Source organism: Anser cygnoides, chromosome 5, assembly GCF_040182565.1.
Source record: "Anser cygnoides isolate HZ-2024a breed goose chromosome 5, Taihu_goose_T2T_genome, whole genome shotgun sequence".
NCBI classification, from domain to species: Eukaryota; Metazoa; Chordata; class Aves; order Anseriformes; family Anatidae; genus Anser; species Anser cygnoides.
The window spans coordinates 58,151,732-58,172,026 of record NC_089877.1 but is presented as its reverse complement, the minus strand read 5'-3'; the positions used below and the strand labels follow the sequence as shown (position 1 = coordinate 58,172,026).

The following is a 20,295-nucleotide window of genomic DNA, read 5'->3' as shown; positions in this document are numbered from 1 at the left end:
AGGACTGGGTTTATAGATGTGTATGGATAAATGACTTAAAAGCTGACTTGAGAGCTATGCAGACTTTGGCTGTGTCAGATGATCAGTAAAAGTAAAGGCAAGTGCCTACTGCTGGGTACATTCACAGACCCTACAGCTTTTCCCAGGGCTTAACTGCTTCTTGAGAGATGCCTGAATGAAAGCAAAGGTGGTCCTGAAAAAAAGAGTAATGAGTCTGAAAGATCTCAGTCTTCCTGAGCTGTTACAGCAGGAATTTGCAGAAGAAGTAAGATCAGTGGGAGGGGAAATTCCTTCCAGCAACTTCCTAAATTAAGGGAGCATGAGTACAGGAACAGCAGCATGGACAGGAGAGCCCAGTGCTCACACCAGTGCTTGGGACAGCAGAGCATGCCCACGAAGGATAGCTCTGGGCAAGCTGGGGACCAGACCTATGGCAGGACAAACCATCCTGAGTGGCTGTGAGAATTCCTCTCCTTTCATATTTTTCTCTCCCTTGTTGGCTGGGTATGGGTTGTGTGAAGGAGGAGTCACCCAACTTGAGTGCTGGGGTTGAGAGCTGCCTCTGGAAGGGGAGAGGGGAGATGTGAAGGAGAAGTTCTTCAAAACTTGAAGGTTTTACCATCCTACTCGTCAGATTCATCTTGCCCAGAAACCTCTTTCTTGGCGTTGACCTACTGGTTGTGGTGCTTATATATGGCAGCTGTGTAAGTTGCTGAAGTGTTACTAGCCTCTAGGACTGTATGGCACACTTAATTCTTGGGCTGGGACCTATAGCTATGTAGCCCTCCATAATTTCTCCTACTGTGGTCTTGCATTGACTCCATGAAAATGTCTGAGCTCTCCAAAACCCTGAGGCAAGGATTTCCAGGAGCTGTGAGGAGGGGACAGACGTGCTGGCATAGAGGCAGGGAGACCTTGGGAGAAGGGGCTGGAGGACATTTGTCCTGGCTGGGCACAGATGCTCTTTCTAGAGGCTGAGGAGAAGGTGGTTGCTTCACCAAGAAGACACCAAGAAGAATGAAACTGGGAGTAATTGTGGGCTAGATCAGAAAATAATGGGAAAGACAAGGAAAAGAGAAACCAACCAGATGAGGAGCTGGAGAAGAGCAGCTGGGGCTGTCTGGACCTGAGTACAGAGAAGGAGGTGGAGACAGTGGGATGAGTTTTGAAAAATAACGTGCACTGAGCAATGTGCTGCTCCAAAGTGAGTCATTTCAAGGCAGTTTGGGTACATCTGCCCTGCAGTTACTTCTGCGAGTGCAGCAAATGATTAGATGTGCTGGCATGGGCCGTTCTGCACAGGGCAGGTTACTATAGCAGTGTTTACCTTTATGGCAAACAAACTTATCCAGTGCGAGTTACCTTGGGGACGAGCCTCCCCGCTGAGCAATAGTGATGTTACAGCCCGGCCCATATCTGAGCCTTCCCTTAGGCCCTACTCCCAGGAGGATTTGATAGAAAAAGGGTTTAGTAATCACTTTAGGAAAGAGAAATGCATGTAGCTTTCTGCTGACTTGTACTGGAGCTGGATGGGGTTTCTGTGCAGACCAGTTCATTCAGACATGAAGTTTTGGAGAAACAGAATTTGTGAAGATAGGTGGAATTTGCCAAAATTTTGGCTAAGCCAAACACAAACAGGTGCTGTGTAGAGGTGTGGGCTGGGGAGTGGGGATGCAAGTGGTTGAGGAAGATGATGAAAAGATTTAAAATCTTCAAAATTTTGAGATTTTCCTCCTCCTTTTAACATTTTGTTTAGAAACACTTTTTTTTCTTTCATTCCAATCTCATCCTATTTCCATAGTTCCCTCCTTACAAATTTTTCTTAAGTGTTTAGATAATTTGCAAAGAAATCACTTTCTTTTCTTCAGGTCTAAATGGTCTGAGGTTTCCAAAGTTACTTTCTCTCCATCTCACAAAGACACAGGAAAAAGTATACACTATATCATGTAAGTGATGGCAATGAAGCGTGGTGCATGGTGGTCAGCCTGGAGCTGAGCCCTTGAGGTTGGAAGGTGCCTGGATTTGGCAGTGGCTGTGCTCTGTAGGAGGGGGAAGAAGCAATACACGCACATGACACTACCACAACAGGCTGGGGAAGGATGTATCCGAGGGTCTGGTCTCTCCCTGGGTCACACAGGTCCGTTGTATTACAGCTCCCTGACCTGCTGATGCATGTGCAGCAAGGGACCTAGACACAGCACGAGGCACTGGCTGGTCTGTATATACTTGCCTGCAGGAAGCATCAGACTCACTTCCCCAGCAGTGTTTCTTCTCTGACTTAGCCGAGAAACGTCAGCGGTGACGTGGCGAGGAGAAGTTCCTGGCTGCCACCGCCATGCCAAGCACAGCCAACCCAGGCTCCCCGAACAGCAAGAGCTAATTGCATCAGCTTCCTTATTGCAGAGACCTTCCTTCTCCCGGCAAGCAAATGGCCTGCTTTCATTTCCCCCCCGAACTATCCCAGTCTCTGAGTCATCCTATCCACAGAATTCAGGGCGAAATTTAGCCCGTCATATCCTGCTTTTTATTTGAAGAAAACAATGAGCAACAGGTCTGCCAACAGGGTCCTAGCGTGGTGGGGTAACCACTGCCAGCCCTGAATGAGGGCCAAGGGGATGTGGCCAACGTCACTCCAGCAATCAAAAGGGCTTCTTCGGACACAGAGATACACATGGGCTTCCAGACAGGCCTCTTATAGCAGGGCCACTAATAGCAGGGGAAGTTTGCAAGGCCATTACCACCAGCTTAGGCTATGATGATTCCTCCAGAGTTCAGCAGGATGCACTGATGCTTGCTTTTGGCTTACCACCTCTCAGACTTTGGCTTCCAAATCTCATCTAACTACTGAGTTTAATTGGTTTGGATGATGCTCTTTGTCCCTCCAGTTTTGCTCCACTGTTTCTAGGTAGCTCATTAACTGATAAAAATCACCACACATTTTCTTTTTTTCTTTTTCCTCTTTTTATTTTTTTTTCAAGGTAACATTAATAGGAAGAGGGTGGCAGACAATAGAAAACTTGCTGTACAATATGTTTCTGTCCCTGAATTCACTTGAAGGTTTGGAGACACCTCAGTACCCAGATGCAAGTATGATCTGGTACGTATTGTCCACTGCATTGTGTCCCCTTAGTTCTAGCCACAGGGATAAAAAAGAAACTTGTTGTCCATCACCATGAATATGTTCTGCAAATTCTATCAAGATGCTGCGTTGTCTTCTGAGAATAACAAATATATCTTCTTATAATGAGCCACTAAAAAATTCTCCTTTGACAGACTGATTGCTTAAGTCACAAGCACAAAGTCCAGGGCAAGGTTGTTTACCTGCTTTTTTTTTTTTCTTTTTTTTTTTTTTCCCCAAAACTCAGTTTGATTCTTGAAAGGGTATGTAAGCCATAGCTAAAATCTCTTTGAGTTAGGTAGTGGAGACTGTGGCTCCAGTAGCTGTTCAGGGATTTTGCAGCTGTTCTACAGTAGAGATGTGCAATAACCATCCGCAGCAACCTACATGTATTTTCTTTCATAGTGGATGTTAATTTATGACCTTGCTTAGAACACTAACTCTCAGCTGGTTTACACTGCACCTTTTTTTGTTACACATAGACAGCATTTCCTGAACCGGGATGGCAACTGGATATGGGATTGCCTCAAATCCCCAGTGAGGTCTGCTGCTCAGAAATTCCTCCCTATCCCCAGCTAGGTCTTTTGTGACAGAATATTATTAGTTCCCTCTAAAAGACTGGGAGAGTAACCTAAGATATAAAGAAAAAAAAAAAAACTCAGATGGGAGGGAGAAAATAGAAAAGGCAATGGGAGGTTTATTTCTGGTGAGAAGGTGCAGACTGGGCTATGCCAAAGGCATCACCTTGTTCCTGCTTCCTTGGCCCATGAGCACTGCCAAAGACCTCTTTGACACTGGCCCCTTTCCCCCAGAATTATTCTTTTGCTTTCCTGTGAAAGAAGTCTTCAAGTAGTCCCACATGAAATGGGTTATTAGGGCTGAAAGAACTGTTTTATTTGGTCTGCTTTTTCAAACCTTTACCAGTTTTCTGAAACTCCCAGCAAACCAGAAACTAAAGTCATTTCAGCATGGTTTGAGTGTCTGGTTAACTTTTTCTGGTTTCTAAAGGTACTTTCTACAATACTTGGAGGTAAGCACATGCCCAAATACTCCGCTGAATAAATTCCCCCATTCTTCAAACGCGGGGAGCAGACAACCACGATAGCAGTGTTGCAGAGACATGCCAAAGGACCTGTTCTTGGGCTTCAGTTTAGAGCAGCCTTCCAGAGCTTCATCTCAAAACCCAGACAAATCTCTGGAAGGTGTTCTGACATGTATTGTAGCAATAAATAAATAATCACATGGCATTTTATTACACCATCAGAACTCTCTTTGCATGGGATACCAGTGACTCTGAGTGAGGCCAATTCTAATTACAGATAAAAGGTTTGATGCATGAAAAGAAGCTGGTATTTACACCCAATTATCTGAGCGAGGAGAGATAGGGATGCGTTTCCTTTTATCGTTTTCATTAAATTTCTTTTGAAATTAAAAGGCTCCTTGACTTTCTGAAGATGCAACAGTCTTTTCAACTTGCCGTCAGTGAGATATAAGTTCAGACACTGGGACTTCTCCCCTCTCCCTCGGCTCCAGCGGGGCATTGCATGGTGCTTGTTCATGCAGTTGCTTGCTTACCATCTCTTCACTGAAGTTTAATCTCCAGGATTTGCATTTCATGTATTTCAGGTCTGAGGCCAGGCACCTTGTATTTGTAAACTGGCTCTGCCTTCACATCAGCTAACATAAATCACTTTGAATGAATGAAACCTCCATGCCTTTGGGCCTGGTCACAATGGGTTCAGCAGCCTGTGGGTAGATAGGGAGGGGTAACGCAGGCCCATCACATGCTAACAGAAGGCATTTGGACCTATAAATGCTATTTTTGACCCCAGAAGACCCTCTGTATTTGTCCAGAATGAGAGAACATAGTGAGGGGATAGGAATCATCCAGGTGGACATGTTATCCCAAAGAGAGCAGCTCTCTTGGATGGGGGAAAGCAGGACCGTAACAGCTCCATGTGCTTCTTGCAGTCCAGAAGACTTGATATTGGTCACCCTTCTCCTTCGCTTACCTGGTCTTGGTCACTCTTCTTCCTCCCTTCTGAGCACTCTGAGCCCAGCCTCTTGCCTTGATCTCAGAATAGGTCTTTCTTCTTTTCTTTGCTTCTCCAACTGCAAATTGGGGATGCTGTACGTAAAGCTCTCTGAAATCCTCTGCAGGGAGGTGCCACAGAAGTGGAAAGTATTAGATATCAGTATCCTTGTTAATATTCTGCTCGACTCTGAGTGAAGTCACATAATCCTGTGTTTGGGTCATCACTGTTTGTTGCTATGGCAATGTGTGTTATCAGATAGTACAAATTCAGTGTCTGAGGATATCTGAGGAGGGGGAAAATCCTTTGTTTGAATAGACATTTGTGTAGGTGGCATAAAACTTTGCCAGAAAGAGGAGAATTCACCTTTTTGTCTTGTGTTCTCTGAAATTTGCTGGAATGAGTCAATACCAGCTCCCTCGCTAACCCCCCAAAAGCCGGTATCTCTTACATGATGCACTATTCCGAAATGACTGCACATGCTGGGTGAATTTCCTGCAGTCATATGTGAGTGCATCTGGTAGGATCATTAACACTGGAGCAGAAGACAAATGCAAAGTATGTGCTTGACCATATGGGTGAACGTGAGCTGCTTAAGAGTGTGCACCGTAATGGAGATGGAAAGTCTTACGAGAGAAGATAAGTATCCCCGCATCTCTTTGGTAAGGGATTAAGGCAGTTGGTCTTGCAGGAGTATTCATAGAGCCTAAGGCCAAAAGGGGCAGTTAGGTCACCTAGGCTGACCTCCTGCATGTTACAGGTCACGGTATTTCATCCAGTGACCCCAGAGCTGAGCCCTGTAGCTTGCGTTAATGCTGCAGCAAAGCTTCCAGGCAGACCGAAGAGGCAAATGCTCCCAGCTCCCTTCCCACTTTGTTCCAGTGTTAAGCACTCTCACTGGCAAGGTGCAACTGGTAAGGGAGGGTGAGGGTCAAACCAAGCTTGCTGCAGTGGGCTCAAGCCACCAGAATGCTGATGGCATTGCACTGCCCTGCACCTCAGTCCCTCCTGGCTCCAAACCTCTGCACAGCTCTGTGTTACGCATCATATGCGAATGTGCCTTTTCCTTGGGAATATGTTTACTCACCAAGCGACCGCTCAGTCTTCCCTGAGGGAAACAGAGCAAGCTCTTCGGGCAGCTCACTCTTCGTTTCTGCTGTTCTCTGTTGCACCTTTGCAAAATCTGTCAGTATTTTTTAAATCTGTAGATGTCCAGCACATGTAGGTATTCAGCGTTGGTCCCATGCATTCACTCTTCAGATACAAATATCCCCTCCTGCTACATATTCAGCATCACTCTGATTTCTAGACCTTGCAGATTCCCTGAACAAAGGCTGCAGAAAGAGAAAACATGGTTCGGGTTTTGATAGTGTCTCTATTTGAGGTATTTCATGGCCGCGCTCTTATCTCGTGCCTAAAGATGAAACACAAGACACACCTTTATTTCCCTTTGGATCTCTGTATTGAGTGCATTCCTCTTCCTTTACTGGATTCTCAGGAAGATTTTTCTTCCCTGCTTCACAGAATGCTGATTTCAGACTGAAAGCAGGGAGAAATGAATCTAAAACCAAGCTGGCCAGCTTGATTTTTCATAATTGTGTCTTTATTTTCAGCAGTTCAGATAGGCTGTGAAAGCTTGGTAATTCTTGGGGGGAAGCAGCCACGGGCAGGCAGGGCTGATAAGAACTGTTGCCTGAACATCATGCATATACTATTTTTAGCAGTCAAACACCTGCACCCAGCACTAACAGAAGGCTCTGGCAGTGAGAAATGGCCAACTCATGAAAATATGTATGTGTCTTTGTATGTAAGCATATACATGTGCATGTATATATATATATATACACATACATGTGTATATATACACATATATTTGCCAAGATTTTGTTCTGTGACAAATATTTCATCCTGGAATGGAAAGTTCTAGTGAAAGCCTTTACCTAAAGGAAGGAATATATGTTATAGGGTAATTATATATCATACTCTAGAAATTCCCTGTCTGCTAAGAAAAATGATACAGATTTTTTCTTTCATTTTCTTTCTTTCTTTCTTTCTTTCTTTCTTTCTTTCTTTCTTTCTTTCTTTCTTTCTTTCTTTCTTTCTTTCTTTCTTTCTTTCTTTCTTTCTTTCTTTCTTTCTTTCTTTCTTTCTTTCTTTCTTTCCTTCCCTTCCTACCTTCCTTCCTTCCTTCCTTCCTTCCTTCCTTCCTTCGTTTGTTTTCTTCCTTTCTTCCTTCCTTTCTCTTTCTTTCCTTCTCTTTCTTTCTCTCTTTCTCTTTATCTCTTTCCTTCTCTCTTTCTTTCTCTCTTTCTCTCTCTCTTTCTTCTCTCTCTCTCTCTTTCTTTCTCTCTCTCTCTCTTTCTCTCTCTTTCTTTATTTTGTAATAGTTTCAGGTTTACAACTCAGACAATAAAGATCATGCTGGGAATCTGAACAGAGAGTTACTATTCCTGAATCTGTTTTACCATGGTGATTTTGCCATCAGAACTGAAACCACCAATTATGGGTCTGAATCATGAAATGAAACAGGATCTACTTTGCTTTTCCATCCAGATCAACAGAACCTGAAAATCTCTTGGTACTCTTAATTAATATTAACATACTCCAAGTCACATCTAAAAATCAAGAAGATACTCAGAACTGCCTAAGTTGTAGCTCATCAGGAGCAGAAATAGTGAGTTAAGACCTCATTTGCAGGAAGCCATTTTTGGACACTGTCCATGACCAACTCCAAACTACCCCAGTACAAGGGTCTGTCTCCGTGTCACTGGGAGTCTGCCCTCACAGACTGCCAGTATTCAGAGCGGGTATTGCAGGCACTGTTAGGAAAAATGCTGGGGTGAAAAAACAGTATCTGTTCTCCCATGTATGATGGGGCAATGAAGGTGCTACGTGTTTTCTCGCGTGACAAGCTGTTCTTTGCAGACCTCAGTTTTTTTCTTTGCTGAAGCACAGACCACAGTTCTGATGGTGCAGGATGGTTTAGCAAGCGTTATACAGACTTAATTGTCAGGGCTGTTGAAGGTTAAAACCCCAGATAAGCATAAAATAACACACAACAGAGTGCCACATAATTTTAAAAGTATTTAATACATACAAATTCTGTATGTGATAGCCACAATATACACCACTCCTTAGTAAAACTCTACCTAATTTAAAAAAAAAAAAAAAAGTTACAATTTTGTAGCTTTATTTCATGCGGTTTCCCTGTTCAGGATTTGTGAGTGTTCACATTGTCCTTTTTCCCTCTAGATCAACTTTTGATCATTTTGGCCATATGCAATGAACACTTGGCAGAAGGGGAGGGCTCTCAGGTACCCTAAACTCAGAAAAATTTTGTGAATACTTGTGTCCACGCTAAGAAGAGAGAAACCTCCTTAGCTTGCAGGGGAAAACTGCAAAATGACCTGAACCAGAGCAGGCACAATGGCTGTCTACAGGAGATGTTAGGATGACCCAGCCACATCTACATCTCATGATTTATTAGGCACGGGAGTCTCCTGTCACAGGACACCAAGCCCTGGGCAGCTCGGCTCTGCCTCTCTGCTTGTTTTCAAAGCTCTGGGCACACATTAGATGCCAACATGAGAAACTCAGCCTGCAGCCCGCAATTTATGAACCACATCAACAAGGCTGGATTCTTCTCTTACACATTTCTTCTCTGAAATCTCGCCAGTTTGCGCCAAATGGAAACCCTTTGCAGATCTGTCCCGACGTTGCTGAGTCTTAGCATCAGACATCTTCTACCAGGCATCAGATTCTTTTTGCAAGGCTCTTGACGGCAATGACTGCCAGGGACCAAGCAGAGTAAACCAAGGGGATGCCACGTGCTGGAGAGCAAAGCCCCTGGATGCTGCCAGCTCCCCTGTGGGCTGTTCCTAAATGCTGCTCTGCCCTTGGGTAAGGAGTTTATTCAATCTCCCATTGAGTAGGACATCTCTAGGGTGCATTCAAAGGGATATAGGTGTTAGGACCCAACAAGAGCTTCAATTTTCATTCCAGGGCTGGGCAGGGAGCACTGGGGTCTAGCTTGGCAGAACTGACTAGTAAAACCCATAGCCAGCATCCACCACTCCGACCCCTTTGGGGAGCCCTGCTGCCTGACTGCAACACCACAGACCTCTCCTCCTGCCCTAGAAATCTTGCCCTGGCTTTGCTCCATGACTAGCTGCTGTTGCCCTGGGGACCACGTACCCCAATGTTTTCTGGCTTGGCTTCTCCATGCAGCGAGGGCATGCCTACAGCGCATGCAGGTGACCTGCCCCATGTTCTGCTGGAGGTTTCTGGCCTGCTGCTGGCTGCGTGACTTCAGTCTGCTCTCTGTGTACAGACACGTGGGGATTTTGCAGAAAAAAAATAGACGCCCCCTCACCTGCTCTTGTGCTCCTTTTTGTTGGATCTGTATGGTGCCAGGTAAAGCTTAAGGGTTTTAACTGAGCAAAACAAAAGTGATGGTGAAATGAAGCCATGGGTATACAAAGTATGACTGACTGCATGTTTCCTGCAGATACCCGAAGGCAAAATTTTGTTTTTCATTCACCTTGTCTGCTCCAGGATGCTTCCCAGCTCACACGCATCTCAGCCTGGGCCTTTGTGGCAGCACTGCACGATGACACTTGGTCCCTAGTGACATCTTCCCTCTCTCCTCCTTCACTCACTTTTCACCCTCCAGCTCCAGTCCCTGCTTCCTGGCTCCTTTTCCACTTGGAAGCACTTCTCCACCTCCCCTAGCTCCTTCCACTAGGCTTCCTAGTCTCCCCTGCTCCTTCCACTCCCTCCAGCTCCAAACCTCTGCCTTTTCTCCCACATCCCGCAAAACCTGCATCCTCCTCCCTGCTGGGACAAGCCGCGGGGACAAGCCGTGGGGACTAGCTCCTCTCCAGCCCTCTCCGCTGCGGTCACACCAGCAGCTCACTCTCCGAGCCACTTCCTTCTGTGCACTTTTCTTAGGCTGGGCTCCCTTCTCCGGCTCCCCCCCGCCACCTCCGGGGGAAAAATCAGCGCTCGCCCTGCCTCCAGCCTTGGGAAGCAGACTTCCTCCTGTGCGAGCAGCCGCAGCGGCTTCCTCTGACCGCAGCTGTCCCAGACACTCTGGCTCCGCGGCACACCCTCCACGTGCATGAAAACACTCCACCAGGGCTTTGCTTTCTTCTTCAAAAATCCAGCTCGGCCCCAGCAGCCGTGCCGCTGAGGAAACACCTGTAATGCGTGCCGCGCTGCCAGCACGAGCAGCCGGCCGGCTCCACCACCACCATGACCCGCTGCCTCGGGAGTCCCATCGGTGAACGCAGCACTTGCTCGTGTCCTTATGTGTCCGTGTGTCCTGCAGGATACGGTGCCTGTAGGGCCTCCCTGATCTGCAAACTGCATCTGTCATTTGTTGCAGAGGGCACCATAATTTTAAGTGGATCTGCACCCAGCTTGGGGGGAAGCTTGGAAAAGGGATGGGCAGTATCCAGCTGGAGTCAGTGCCTGTGGACATGCTTGGCCAAGGGCAGCAGGGAAGGGCAGGAGGTGCCTTTCCCAAGAGACACAAGCTCATCTTCCCTGGGGGAGATCAGTTTGCTCGGCCGTGGCGCTGGGTGCTGTGACTCAGCCCCGCGCAGCATCAGCTTGTGCAACGGAGGGCAAATCCCCCCTGCCAGCTGCTGCTGCTGGAGCTTTCTTGAAGGCAGGCTGCTCCACATGCACAGCCACCCTGCACAGGGCTGCCTGGGATGGGGACAGGACCCCTCTGTCCCCGTGTGACCCTGCCATTGCCACAAGCACGGGGACTGCTAACCCGAGCAAAGGTTGCACTATCCCCGATGCCTGACCTGTGCAGCTGCCCACGTGGTTGCTGGCAAATGGTCAGCCGGGCTCCTGCCTTTGATGCTGCCAGCTCTTAGCCAGCTGCATGTTTTCAGGTCTCATGAACTCAGCATGCTTGGAACAAGCTGCAGCTTGGCAGAGGCATCCGAAGACAATCCAGAAGTTGCAGGAAGTGCTGTCAGCCTGGGTCAGCCTAGGACTAATTCGGTGCTGGTAGGGGCCACGGTGCTGCCAGCATCCAGTCTCCCATAGAGAAAGCTATTTTAATCTGTGGCTTGTGGTCGCTTCAGCCACCGTGATCCCAGATGCTGGAATCTGAGTGTTATTGGCTAAGCCCAGTTTTAATGTACTTCATTTTCTGCCGTGATTTCACATGGAGACGTTCTGTGGATTTCCTCCTTTCTAAGCAGTGGTTGTGTAACTCCTGGCTTGGGATAAGTGCCATGTTCCCATCCAAAGCAGCTGTGTTGCAGCAGTGGATCTCGGTGCTCCATATTACTTAGATATAGTGTTTGTCATCTGTCTGGACACCCTGCGGTCTGGGGGGAACTCTGTGATGATAATGAGTTAAATGCCTTGACCTCGTTTGGGAATTTTACTGGGGAACATGTGCAGAATTTGGCTAGCACGGGCAGGGATAGTCATCCTGGACCCTACATTTCTGTTTGCTTAAACTGTAGGTGCTCTGACAAATGCTGTCTGGAAAGCCTGAACCCAGCTGCAAGCTCTCTGTCTCAAGGAAATGCCGGGTCTACCTACAGGCTGGGCGACTGCTTTGGGAAGCAGTGCCAACCATGCTCCCCATGCAGCATCATGGCAAGGAAAGTCTGACGCCTTCCCAGAGGAATGGAAAGCGGAGCGAAGTGCAATCAGGAAAGCAATCTTGCATCTGTTACAAGAATGGCTTGTGCCAGGGCAGCAAAAGTTTTTGAAGACAGTGTGTTGTGTAAAGGAGGACCAGCGAAGCCAGGCTGCAGCTGAAAAATGAGCTTTGTGGAGAGAGGAACAGGAGGAGAGGATCCGGGGGAGAGGATCCTGGGGAGAGGATCAGGATGCTTTTTGCTTCTCAGGCAGCAGGTTGAGAAGTGACTTAATAGCTGCAGGTGAGTGATTCCACCTGGAAGAGGTCTGCATGGTGTGGTGGGTGCTCTTCCCTCTGAATCCAAGTCCTGTTCCTGGGCGCTATGGAGAAGAAGGCCACGTGCAACTGTCCTCAGTGTAGGTGTCACTCACGTGGCTCTCTCATAAGAAAATTAGAGTAATACAGGTTTGTGGCTCCTATAGGAGTCAGGAGGGAATTTATTCTCCCAAAGATGTATTCTAAGGGAATATTTTTGTTCACTTACTACTGTCCTCTGAGGGCTCGTGATGCTTCCAGTTCACAACATGACAGCAACAGACCTGCAGATTGAAGAAGTCTTGAAAATACTCTCCTGTCTGGCTGATATCCGTCTGATTGGCCTTGCCCGTGCACCTCACGTACTCCAGGAGGGTGCACAGAGATTGGTTTCTCCAGAGACAAGCAGCAGGAAGTGCGCGCATGCCTGTGGAGGGCTGGGTGATTCAGCTGGGAGTTCCCAGAAGCAGCCCGTGAAAGGATGCAGCGCTTACTGGAAACGCTCAGGTGTCATTTCCCCAGGACGGAGCTTCCGCGTGGGCAGCCAAGCTGGCAGGTTGCTCTCGGGAGCACTCACCGAAGCAGGGCGCAGAGGCAGAGGGTTGTGTTTCAGCAGCTCTGCCTCGGGGACTCGGTCTGAGCAACCTGTCCCTTGGTGGTGCGTGTCCCTTGGGATGCGAGCAGGGGTGTTTGCCAGCAGCTGGAGGCTAAGGGAGAACACCTCTGGCAAAGGAAAGGTGAACTGCTTCCTGGGGAGAAGCTAAGAGCTGCCATCCCCTCACCGTTCCCTCACTTGGAAGATGAGGACACCGCAGGGAGGCATCACTCTCTCTGAAAGATCTGGTGGGAATGTGTTTACAGACATACATGACAGCAAATCCCCTTCTGAAGCTTTATAGTATGTAACGGCAAGATAAGGCCGTATAAATGAGGAACACAAAAGCATTTATTGTCCGGGACTCCGAGATTTACTGCCTGATAACTGATTTTCTTAAAAAGTTATTTATAGCTTTCAAAGGGTGTGCACCATTTTCTGTGTGCATCAAATCTTTCATTAAGAAATTACTTCTGTTCACTTTGAGCACTGTCTGGACACTATTAACAGTTCCAAATGAGGATTTTATACACAACTGCTCTGAACTTTGGTATAACACTGGCAAATCCTGGCCAGGGCGCTGTGGGCCATCCTTGAGCAATGAGTTAAGTGGAAGTGCAACAAGAAAAGTGGTGTAACAGTTGTACATGGCAGTGTTGCCACATCCCCTTTTGCCTCTTGGCTCTCACTTACTGAGGGTCAAAGTGATTACAAGGCTTCGAAGCCCCAAACTGTTTTTTTCCTCAGCTCAGAGAGCATGGACATGGACTCTCTGCTCTCCTCTGCAATAGTGGGTTGCAGGTTGACTGCTGGTGTCACCAAGGCACCACTCACCCAAGCCCTCTGCTGCTGACGACCATCAGGCAACAGCAGCATTGGTCCATCCCATTCCCAGTCTTTTATCCGAGATCCCACAGTCTTGAGAGGACCAAGATATTCTGCCTAACGAAGTCACCGGACCCAACACCTGGGTGAAATCTGACGGTGCGTGGCTGCCAGGCCAGGTAAGACAACCTAATGGCTCCTTCTGACTTCCAGCAGCATAGCGCGTCGGGTGCATGTTGCTGTGTGCACACTGCCCCGTGGGGCTGCCACCTTTTGAGTGCATGCCTTTGGACCACCAAAGGCATCAGCCAAGTGCTCTCAGGATTTCTTTTTGGGGAGTGGATCCATTTCACCTGAATGACAGGTGACCGCTAGGAGTCTAATCCAAGCCCTCCAGGAGTAAAGGAAAGACAGTATGCAGATATGGATATCTGCAGGAGAACCTTCAAAAGCAGGGGGACAAGGTGGGACAAACACGTGCACAGGGATGCCAGGCTTTTAGATCCCACCTCGGATTTCCCCTTGGCTCCCTGGGTGAGCGTGACCGGGTTTCAGCACCGTTCTCAGATGGCTCGAGCAATCACGTATCTGCGGGCTGGGTTCCCTCTGCACCTCTAACTCCCACCAGTGTCCACGTGAGTTTTCATGCTTTTTCCTCTTGCTGCTTCTCCCTTCTGCCTCTTTTTTTCCCACTGCAACTGTGGATTTGACTCCTGCTGCTTTTGGTGGGGCTGCTTTTGGAGGGGAAGCAGCCCCTTTGGGCAGCTCTGTGTGTTCGGCAGCTCGCGCCTCAGACATGAGCGTGACTGCTGATTTCTATCACTTGCAGAGCACCACTCACAAGGGAAATTTCTCACGTGTTCTCCTTGGCTCCTCTTTATTCCCAGTCACAGCAATTATGCTGCTGCTTTTTGGCCTTCATTTGTCCTAAGCTGTTGTGCCTCAAGTGAGTTCTTATTAGCACTTCCTTCTCTGAAAAGGAGTGACTGCAAAATAAGCCAAGGGTCATTTCCCTTCCCTGGGGACCAGGAGCTGTCCTGGCTTTTAAATCAAGCTCCATAAATTTTAAGCCTTAGCATCTCATGTGCTTTGCCTAGAGTGGGGTGGAGGTCCCCGCAGAGATCCTGAGGAAAAGAAACTCTGATACAACAGTGCATTGCTTGGGCAAATATTTTTAAGGCATCTGAGAAAAACCACAGCACAGAACAGGGGAAAACCAGTGATCATTAACAGATACCCACTGTGGGTAATCAGTCAGAAGAAGAAGTGGAAGGAGGAAGTGACCATTTTCTATTTCTTGCCTCATCTTCCGTTGCAAATCGTCCTGCAGGGTGGGCATCAGCAGGTGGAGTTGCTAAACGTCAGCTGGCAAAAAAGCTGCTAGTAATCAAAATGCTGTTGTTGGAAACAAGCAAGAATAGGTTGTGCTACAAGTGATGAATGTACAATTTTAGTCTGAAAATACTCCTAATGTCTGCAGTGCTCACCGTAAGCCTGGGGACAAGGATTCAGGCTAATGTCAGAAGCTTCAAACACAGAAATCCCAAATTTCCCAGCACAAAAACTGCCTTATCAGCACTTTCCATGGGTTTCTTTAACCCATGCTTTAACCCATTCTTTTTGCAAAGGATTCGAATGGGAAAAGCCACCAGAGATCAAGCTGACCCCTATCAAGTGATGTTGGGTGTAAGTGTCAGTGGGGTGACACGGCAGGGAGGTCAGAATCTGCGCTGGCTGGCTGATTTCAGCAGTGAGCACGATATTTGTACCTCAAGGTGTTCTGGTCCTTCAGAGCAGTAACGCTCTAATTGCTGTGTTTAGCTCCCAAGGGCAGAAACAAGGGCTGAGTCAAGAAGTTCCTCTCTGCCCCTTCCCTTTCAGGAGAGGGTCAGTACCGGTGGCTGGAGGGATGCTGTCCCAGGGCGAGCCCCTCACTGAGGCAGCACTCCTGGCCCAGGTCAGCACTGGAGTTTAACCCAGTTTCTGGGTTAAAGCCAAAAGGTTCCCCATGACCTCTCACTACCAAGTCCCATAGATGTTAGCAGTAGCTTTGCTCTTCTCCAGCAAGCCGGTGGCTTCTCTTGGGCCTCTGCTTTTGTTTTCTTTCTACAGTGAAACAATAGCATTGTTATAAGTGGCACGCTCAGGGCTCATGGTCCAAAGAAGTCCAACTTTCTTAAATCCATGAGCTGCTTACTGAGATTTCCACATAGTCCAGAGCTGCAATGCAACCCAGCTCCCTCGGAGAAGAAGCTCGTGGGTAGGAGACGAGCATGTCCTGAGTGCTCTTTCACTCCGTCCCAGAACGGACCTCCTGCAGGACTGTGGCAGGACAGCGGCCTGGTGGTTTCATCCTCAGCTTGGGGTGAGGCCACCAGCACCACACCAACAGGTACAACCCACAAGGTGGGTGTTTGGGATGGTCCTAGCAGAGGAGCCACACCTGAACACAAGCTGCGGGTGGCATTCAAGCCCACTTCTGCCTGAAAATCTGAGTGTTGCTCAGGGTACAGAGCAACCTACATATAGAGAAAACCTGTCGCCGTCTTCTCTGGCAACCAATGGGGTTATGGGTGAGGGTGTGCCACAAAGAGAAGGAGAAGGCAGGGAATCAGAAGAATATTATTTCTTGATTTCTGTGCTGCAATTAAGAAAGGGTTGTGTTTTTCGTTTTCACGTGCCTCAACTCCCACCAGCAGCATGCTCCCACCCACAGCATGTGTGCCGTGTTTTTGTTACGACTGTAGCCTCAGGTAGCATGGAATTGGGGCCAAGCATACATTAGTAAAATTAGAAGAAATATCATCTGACGGGTCTGGACGGTGCTGTGGGCAGAGCATATTTGGCAAGACTCTGCTTCCTTCGCAATCCAGCCCAGAGACAGTCCTTGATCCTATCTGAACACGGACTGAACTTGCAAAACGAGTCCCAGCTTGCGAGCTGTGAGTCAGGGATGTCTTAAACACTGCCTCAGCATCCAACACCAACAAGCTCTTTTTATCTTGTTCATCCTGCTTAAATAAATGCAGCAAGCCCTCATGTTAATAGAGCAGCCTTGAGGGCTGCAAGACATAAGTCTATTTTTTTTCACAGCCTCCAGCATTTGTCCCTCTGTATTTGGCCATTTTGACCCAATAAAATGCTTTCTCCTGTTCTCTGGGCCCAGCTAATGGGGCTGCTCAGAGGCACTGGTTTGAAACCTGCCTCTACTCCATATGGCCATGTTCATGTTCCTCACTGGTGAGCCATAAGGATACACTGACACCAATGGGTTCCTCTATGCAGCAGACTTTGAAGGATGCGAGTCTGTACTCAAAAGCAAGTATACTTTCCAACCTCTTGCGAGTGCCATTCTATAATGGAAAGCCTCCTTTGCAATTCAGGATATTTCATAAATTGCCTATCAAGATGGGCAGGAGTCTGTGGAATACCCTGCGGTGCCCCTGGATGGTATTTGAGAAAAACTAATTGGAAATTTTGCATTTGGGAACCATTTGCTGAAAAACATCAGATCAGAGGAAGATAAGACTTACACTGATCTCTTACAGAAAATCCCACCTGGTAATGCTATTTCAATGGCTTAAGCTGTCTTTGTCCAAGTTCCTGGAGCTCAGTGAGGAACTGCGTATATAAATGTGTTAAGCAGTAATGACTGCAAAGCTGCATTTACCTCTTTACTAGAAGATGGAAAGAGAAAACTTTATTTACCTGGGAAGCAAGGGAATTTAAGGCAGAGGTTTGTAGTGACAGAACAGAAAGCATGGATGGTTTATTGTTAAAATACAGAGCAATGCAGAAACAAAATGTTGATAAAAACACATAAAAGGGATATGACTGATGCTTTCATAATCTTGATTTATTTTGTTTCTAAAATAAGCAAAAGACACAGAGAATAAATGAGTCCTGGATAGTAATAAACAAATTGCAGTCCTATACTGGGGGAGAGAGAGCCATGATCCCATGTGCTACAGGTGTACCAAGAAGTATCATACTCTCATGTACTAAGAAAGACACCTTCAAATCTGAATTTCTAAGAAAGGAAGAGAAGGGTCAGACTGGAAATGAAAATACAGGCAGCCTGAAACTGGCTTTTAGCTTAGATGTATTTTACTCCTCTTTCACAATACGGTGCAATGCAGACTTCATGCCCCTTTTCTCACCTTCCCTTTGTTTTGCAGTATCACTCATTGCTCTTTACATGTCAGTACTGCCCACTATCAGCACAACGCACATTCCTTTAACAAACAACACCATTCCCCCTCTCATGGGCTTAGGATGAATTATTTCAGTGATATCATTCAAGGGCCTTAAATATATTGGCTTTAGAGCTATTTTTACTTGCAAGTGCTAGAGCCAGATCTTTGATGTTTCATTTGGGTTCAGGGCAAAGTAGAGAACACATCAAAATAAGCAAGAGGTGGTGGTTTTGTTCTAAGTGCTACCAGAAGCCAGGCTGCGACCCAGAAGAGGAAGGGAAGGGGATTGCCAAAGATTTCCGTTGGATACTTATTCTCCCAGGGTTTGTAAAACTGTCCTGTAACACTCTTAATCCCTCCTCCGGCAGGGGAGTATGATATCACTAAAATCTTCACATTCTGCAAGCAGAGGCTTTAATGCAGCCCTTTGTTAATTGTCTCTGCAATTATTTGATTTTCAGGAGAAAAAAAAGTGGTCAGTTCTCTGGAGCCTGAAGGCTCGGGGAAGTTATCCAACGTCCCCTCATGCTCTGCCTCTCATCCAGCATTTCAACAGGCATGGACTAGTCCACATCCAGGCATCACCTTGCAGGATGTGCCAAGGGAGTTGAGTGCTGGAGACTGTGGCACGACAATTTGCCAAAGTCAGAGTGAAGTGAAGGTAACTACTGGACTTAAAGTCAATGCTTGCATGGCACTGCAAGGAGCCTCTCAAGAGGCCTGAAGACCATCCAAGATGCCCTTGCCAATGTCTTTCAAAGGGCTTGGGGGCTCCCCCCATATTTGCCAGGACATCTGTGGCTTGTACAGGCAATGATTCCCATCCAACACAAACTGAAATCATCCTGGGAGCATGCCTTGGTGAATGTGCTGCCTACTTTCTGTTTCAGCTAAGGAATTTTACTTACCTTTTATTGCATCTTTCAGCATGTGGGGAGACTCATCAATATCTGGAATTATTTCAAGGTGAATATGTATTAGAGGTAGCCCACTATAAACCTATTATGTCTAACATGCAGATGTAGAAAGCAGAAGAAATTTTATAAATGTATATGTATATATAAATATATATAAAGAGAAAAAGGAAAAGGAAATACTATAGACGTCTTTTTAAAGGAAGAATATTCTAAAAAGAATATAGAGGAAAAAGAAGAAAAGGTTGGGAAAAATGTGAAAACAACTCAAAAACATGTAGGCAAGGGAAATACACAGTTAAGCAAGATGGTGATGATGCTAAATTGGGAGGAGTTTTGAATATTATTGAACAGAAAAATTACCCTGTGGCACCTACAGAGATTAACAATGTGGCCAGGAAATAACATAATAAAACTGGAATAATATAGGCTACCGACATGCAGGAAAAAACAACCCTGAAGAACACTCAGAAGCAGCCATGTAAGGAAAGGCTCAGAGGTGATATAGGCAGATAATTTACATGCAACTTCTGGCAGCCAGCTTGCATTGCAAAAGGCCCGTGCCATTCTCAGTGGGCATCGCACTAACCAACCTGGCTTAGATACAGCTGGAAGGTTGCTGCTAATTTCTTGGCATCCCATTACTAAACACTGTAAAATCAGAGGCCTCAAAGAAGGGTAGCGACATGATCAGATCACTTGGTGTGGGTTTGATTTATGAAGATTAAGTGATGCTTAGATATGAGCTGGAGAAGAGATAAGAAAATAGCAGACATGAGTCTACAAGCACCTGAAGGATGTAGGCAGGGTCAGATAAATATACTTAGAGAGAGAGAAAATAAGGTGTGATATGAAGAAGGCAGAATTTGCTACCAGTATTAAGAGTAGACAAGACTTGCATGTACTGTCTTAAAGAAAATTGTCTTTTATGGGACCTTTCAAGTAGCAGAAAATGTTCTGCAGACACAGCTTTGCTTGTGTAGGGTGATAGATAGTAGCTGCAGTTCAGACTTCTAAGAGTCAATGCTTCTTCATGAAATGTGAATTTTAGAAGTGATTTCATTTCTGCCATGAATACAGTGAGCAGGAATTGGCTGACAAATTCATCACCTATTTCAGATCTCTGAATTTCCTCTGCAAAGAGTGTGTGTAATGAACAATCAGATGAAAGCCAAGAGACTAAGAACTAAAAGTTACCAAAATCATTAAAGAAACAGCAAAGAAATATGAAGAGAGGAATGTATTCAAATCAGCACAGAGGGCCAGATGGTACATACCCAAGGGTATTAAAGGAATTAGCTGAAAAACTCTTAGGCCCATTATCCATTATATCAACTGCTCCTGAAGAACTGAGGAAGCCCCTGATGACTGACAGAGGGAAAACTTTATGCTTCTCTTCCAATTAACTTTATATCATTTTCAGGTGAAACTTGGTCTCTAATAATCAGAAATTATTAGTAGATGTTCTGCAGGAAGAACAAAACAGAAATGTACCACACACAAAGACAGATCATATTAAGAAAAGCAGTTGCTTAAGAAAAGCAGTTGCTTCAAGTGGAAGACTCTACAGCTGGATTATACAATGTTGATGGGAGGAGGAAAACCACGGGGTGTGTGTGTTGGGTGAGGGGAATTAAGAATAAGCAGCTACTTCTCCATCATGTGGGCTAGAGTATATGCCATAGT

General features: G+C 46.5%; 1 protein-coding gene across 2 annotated transcripts in view; it reads left to right on the top strand.

The window, feature by feature from the left end:
* The first annotated feature begins 12,823 nt into the window (after positions 1–12,823).
* Positions 12,824–20,295, top strand: part of GPR132 (G protein-coupled receptor 132) — an 86,386-nt gene continuing 78,914 nt past the window's right edge. The window contains exon 1 of one of the 2 annotated variants that reach the window (XM_048069700.2): positions 12,824–13,678. The gene's annotated coding sequence lies outside the window, so the exon portion shown is untranslated. The remainder of the gene's footprint in view (positions 13,679–20,295) is intronic. The other variant, XM_048069699.2, reaches the window with a different exon arrangement.